We start from the raw sequence: 6,194 nt of genomic DNA, 5'->3' as shown, positions 1-6,194 counted from the left end.
CTTCAAATTTTGTTGTCTGTCTTGCATTTTTCACTTAGCATATCAAAAGATTGTCTTATATCTCTATACAGAGAGCTCCATCATTCTTCTTTACCTCCACATGATAGTCATGCTTCATTGTGTGCAGGTACCACAGTTTATTCAACCAGTCCCCAGTGGTGGGTATTTGAGCTGTTCCTAGAGCTATTTTAAGTCCTGCCCTAAGTCTAAGAGGACCACCTGGAAGAATGACATGACTCTAATAGCCAAAGTCAGAAGGGAAAAAATATGGTACCAGTGGGAAGCCAGGAGGGGAGCTTGTCCACTTTTTGGGATCTTCAGTGGATGTTCCCAAAGCAAGGGAATCTTCAAAGAGCTCATTAAAGTGCCCATGAAAGAGTCCATTTCAAACATCTTCCAGACCTAGAGAGCTCAAAACATCAAGTTGGATGAAGACTTTCTTATCCCCCTCTTCTTTAGCCAATGCAGGAGGAGAAGGCTGGAAATGGAACAGATAGAAGTGAACCACATCCTCTTCTCCTGTCTTCCAGGCCTTTGTTGGTATGATCACATATGACTGACGGTCTAAACAAGGACACTTTTGAGAGTGAAAAGGGGCGTTAAACACAAGTAAAATTATATGCTTTTTGGACTATTTATTGGCTAATAGTTGGCTTTATTATATTGGTGGACCTGTAAAATAGCTCTATTAAAAAATTTTTAAATATAATTATTTATTTTAAAATATATATATACATATGTATATGAAAGGAAAAGATAAAAACTCCCCTATGTTGATTATCTGAGCATTAAAAAAAAAAACCAACATAAGCAGAATAACTCACCTTGGTACATTGCCATATACTTTTTTTGCAGGAAGGGGTTAGGCGAGTCTTCCAGAAAGAACCAGAAAACCTGCTAGACAAATTCTGAAAGAGCTGCAACACTCATAGTCACATACTTTTATCAATTTCTTAGTCTTATCTGCTCTAATCACATATTTTTAAAATGTGATCTTATTTTTTTAAATAAACTTTTTTGTAGTCATCTTCAAAGACACATTTTAAAATAAATTTGAAATTTGTGACATCCTCAATTGAATTTTCTCTGTAGGCCATAATAATTTTAATTATAAAATACTCTCTCTGCAGATGCTGAGGTACCTGGTAACTTCAGAGAAAATTCTGTTAAATAGTATTTAATTTTTCAATATTTAAAATGTGCAAATATTTTAGACAAAATATTTTCACAGGTATGGTCATTTCGCATCCACCCAGAGAACTTTTCCTTGACAAATATTTGCCCAAGACAAAACCCATCTAATAAATTGTTTCCATGGATGATTCCAATGTTCCATCAAACTTAGATGCCGTAAAATTTAGTCCTTTTCAATTTCATTTCATTTTGTTACTGAAAATAATACTAAACATCAAATGAAAAATAGGAGCCCCAGCAAAAGATTCTTTCCACGAGTCAGGATATTCCAAAGCACAATTACAGAATTTCAAAGTTAAATCTCGTAAATCAGTTATTTTAATACGTTCTATTCATCCCTTGCTTTTGTGGGAAATAATATGTTCCTGTATGCAAACTTTGTTTTCAGTAATGGCAATTTACTAAAAAACTTCAAAATTTGGTATCTTATGTTGCTCCAGTCATTGAATATTTGATTGGATATTTCCAATTGAATATATTTTGAACAAAATACGACCGAAATGGCTCCCTATACACCAATAGAGAGGACGATGAAAAGGAAATCAGGAAAACAATACCATTTATAATAGGCCCTAAACAAATAAAATACTTAGGAATAATCTAACCAGGGATGTATAAGACCCATACAAAGAAAACTACAGCACCCTACTGCAAGAAACCAAAAGAGATCTACATAAATGGAAAAGCATACAATGCTCGTGGATAGGTAGACTCGACATGGTGAAAATGTCAATTCTGCCCAAAGCAATCTACAAATACAATGCAATCCCAATCCAAATGCCAACTGCATTCTCTAAAAAGATGGAAAAACTAATCATTAACTTTATATGGAAAGGGAAGAAGCCCCAGATAAGCAAAGCTCTATTGAAGAAGAAGAATAAAGTAGGAGGACTTGAACTACCTGAACCTCAGAAACTACTGTACAGCTACAGTAGTCTGAACAGCCTGGCACTGGTACAATGACAGATATATTGATCGATGGAACAGAATTGAGAACCCAGATGTAAATCTAACCACCTATGGTCACCTGATCTTCCACAGGAGCCCAAAGTCCATCAAATGGGGAAAAGACAATCTTTTTGACAAATGGTGCTGGTAAAACTGGATGTCTATCTGCAAAAAAATGAAACAGAACCCATACCTCACAGCATATACAAAAACTAATTCAAAATGGATCAAAGACCCAAATATAAACCCCAAAACTACAATGATCATAGAAGAAAAAATAGGACCAATGCTAGAGGCCCTAATATATGGCATTAACAGGATATGAACCATAACTAACAACACATAAACTCCAAAAGATAAGCTAAATAAGTGGGATCTTCTAAAAATTAAGTGCTTAAGCTCATCAAAAGAATTCACCAAAAGAGTAAAAAGAGAACCTACAGTCTGGGAAAAAAAAAATTTGGCTATTACAAATCAGACAAAGGTCTAATTTCTAAAATCTATAGGAAAATCCAACACCTCTAAAACAAAAAGACAAATAATCCAATTAAAAAATGGGCAAAGAAAATGAACAGACACTTTACCAAAGAAGACATTCAAGTGGCTAACAGACACATGAGGAAATGCTCGCAATCACTAGCCATAAGAGAAATGCAAATAAAAACCACTATGAGATAGCTAAAAAAACAGGAAATAACAAATGTTGGCGAGGCTACAGAGAGATTGGAACTCTTACACACTGCTGGTGGGAATGCAAAATGATATAACCATTTTGGGAAACGATGTGACATTTCCTTAGAAAGTTAGAAACAGAAATATGTGATTCAGCAATCCCACTTCTAGGAATATATCCTAGAGAAATAAGAGTCATCACATGAATAGACATATACACACCCGTGTTCACTGCAGCACTGTTCACAATAGCAAAAAGATAGAAAAGGAAAGCTAGTTAATAGGTAACCCAAGGTTGAGAAGAGAGTGTTGACATGTTATGTGGGGTTGGTAACCAACATCACAAAACAATACGTGTACTATTTGTTAATGAAAAGCTAGAAATGTGGTATGCTTGAAGCATTTAGAATGAACACAAGAAGAGACAAATATGAAACTACCTATACTTATCAAGTTAGTTGTTTCTTATTCATGTTATTTCAATTTTGTATGTTCTTCAACTCAAAAACCTTTTTTAGAAAAGATGATTTCCAAATTCTTTGTACAAGCAATTAAGTTACCAGCTACCATAACACTTACTAAAAATCATTTATGTTGATAATAAAATATACATATATTAATGATTATATCTCAGGTGGCAGCAATGATAAATTATGATAATTTTAAATTCAGATTTTTCTATAATCTAGCAAGTCTCTACTCATTTATGTGCCTCAGCAGTAATTCCATATTATTTTTAGCTGTTATTCTTTTTTTTTTTTTTCAGTGACATCTTACTTGGAAAACCTGTATGTCAATATTATAAAAAAAGATATTTTTTTTATAATAGAGTTCTTATGACTCCTTCTAGCTTTTGAAATTCTGTTCCTTGAAATTTCTAAACAATGATCTACCAGCAAATGACAGCATTGTCTCACTCAGTAACATGGGAGAATTCATGGAGGCTTTTTTTTTTTTTTTGTCAAGAATTATTAAACAAACAAAAAAAAAAGACCAAAGTGCAACCAGCATTTAAAGGATGCATCTTCAGAAATATTTAATCCTATTATAGGATATTTTGATTGATTCTCAAAATATTTCCTCCAAGGCTCTAACATTTCTAAAATTGTACTGATGGCAGACAGCAAAAATACTTAAGTACTTAGTACCAAGCTGAAATTTGTTTTTGTACTCACATGTAAACTTGGTTGCAAAAATTTTGTAGTTCAATTACCTGTATATAATATACATATATTTCTATTTTTAATAACCATGGCTTCTATTTTGAATAATAAAATATCTCAGCTTGTTTAGACCTGGTTATAAATTAACTGTGCATCAAAATCAATTCCAAGTACATTTCTGCTCCATAAATTCTTCAATTTAGAAATGACAATGTTTTTATCACAATACTATACCAAAATTTATAATCCTATTATCGCTGTACAAACCATTTTATCCTCAATGTTGAACTTCTTATCTGGGTTTGCAAAAGTATCCGCATAATGTCAGACATTTCACTGTTGACAAAGTGAACTTCAAAAAACTCTGATTCCATGACTTGGATGAAAATCTTAAATTATTATTAGAATTAACTGGCTTTCAGTTTGAAGCCTCTGATGTTGCATCACGTAACTGTTTGCTAAATTCTTCTGCTGATGGAGCTAATACATTAACAGCTATCATTTCACTGGTGTGCAAAAGAAAATGCAGGCTTGGAAGTCAGCAAATTAGTTTAAGAAGAAAGACGTTTGATCTAAATGAAAAGTCATGTTTCACAGACTGACACGTAAACATTCCTTCTGCAGTTGCATGCCTTAAATACAATAGATATTAGTGCTTTTTTTCATCAGATTGGTGTCTTTCGGTTTTCATGTGGACAATGATATTGCTAGAGCCCCTAAACCCGTTTTTTTTTTTTAAAAAAAACCATTGCCAAGTTGATTCTGACTCATAGCGACCCTATAGGACAGTAGAACAGCCCCCATAGGGTTTCCAAGGAGCGGCTGGTGAATTCAAAGTACTGGCCTTTTGGTTAGCAGCCAAGCTCTTAACCACTGTGCCACTGGGGCTCCACTAGAGCCCCTAAAAGAGCCTCTAGTGGATGGCAAATGTTGACATTTTGTGCAAGTTATATATTCATCATCAAATTCCTTAAGGAATGGAAATACAGTACTTAATATTTCATCAAACATGTACTGGTATTGCTTCTGAGATAATTGCTGCCTGAAAATGTTTATTACAAAACAAAAAACATCATCAATTAATAATAGTTGTATATTTACACCATATAATAAGTGACAATACCATCATAAAAAGAATTTTTAGACTTGTCTCTCAGAACCCTCTAGCAGGATTTCTCAGCTCCTATTTTAAGCACATATTTTGTTCACACCTAACCTATGATTTCCCCACTTCTGCTGACTCTGCCAACTGGAAGCCTGGCAGCTTCGTGACTCAGCTCGGGCCATGGCATGGCTTGTGGTACACCAAGTGGCCAGTTAACCCAGCAGCATTGATTATTTTCCCACTACCATTTGAGACTTGAAGGACCCAGCTGTCCCGAACTGCTCACGTGTGAGCACTTTTTTCTACCAGCCACCATCTGCATGCTGTCCCTGAGAGGATGGTGTTGGTTATGTTAAGTCTGGACCGAGTTGGCAATTTCACTCATCTTTCAGTTCTCACATTGCGTATGTGTATTGTACATACATTCATTGTACGAGCCTCACATGGGTCTAGTAGGGACCCTGGAAGAACTAAAATGACCAAGTTAAGACCTACCAAACTCACCCTGGCTTATCTTAATGCAACTATCACTAATAATACTTCATTAAAAATAGTAAATCGGAAAAAATGCTAACAAGGGCAGAACACCAGGACAACAGAAATGAACTAGGCAAACCTGGATGTGTAGTCACCTTGCCCTTAGCTGCCTGAAGGGGAGAAGTCTTAGCTTTGAATGACAATTACAACGTTGACTAGTGTCTTGGCCTAGATGCGTTTAATCTGTGATTAAAAGTGACTGAAGAGTGAACAGAAAGGCATGGGGCCAACCTAAGTTATAAAAATAAGCCGTTGCTGTTGAGGCAACTCCAACTCATGGTGACCCCCTGTGTATCCGTGTAGAATTATGCTCCATAGGATTTTCAGGGGCTGATTTTTCTGTGGGTCACCAGGGCCTTTCTTCTGAAGCACCTCGGGTGGACTCACGCCTCCAACCTTCTGGCTAGCAGTCAAGCACATTAACTGTTTGCACAGCCCAGGGATCCTATCTAAGTTATGCTCCTGGATAAATTTTGAAGAAACAGTGGGATAGAAAAAATAAAGTTGTATTTTGATTGTATCCCAAACATCATGTCCATTCAACGTGTCAGTTACACCTAAAACTTGGACGCTTC

General features: G+C 35.4%; 1 non-coding gene across 1 annotated transcript; it reads right to left on the bottom strand.

Moving 5' to 3' along the window:
• Positions 1 to 866: 866 nt before the first annotated feature.
• LOC111751644 (U7 small nuclear RNA) lies at positions 867 to 928 on the bottom strand. Its single transcript, XR_002786765.1, has one exon. It is a non-coding gene; the product is annotated as a U7 small nuclear RNA (small nuclear RNA).
• Positions 929 to 6,194: the final 5,266 nt, after the last annotated feature.

This window comes from Loxodonta africana, chromosome 13 (genome assembly GCF_030014295.1).
Source record: "Loxodonta africana isolate mLoxAfr1 chromosome 13, mLoxAfr1.hap2, whole genome shotgun sequence".
Lineage (NCBI taxonomy): Eukaryota > Metazoa > Chordata > Mammalia > Proboscidea > Elephantidae > Loxodonta > Loxodonta africana.
Note: the sequence above shows the minus strand (reverse complement) of the source record. Positions and strands in the feature narration are given on the sequence as shown.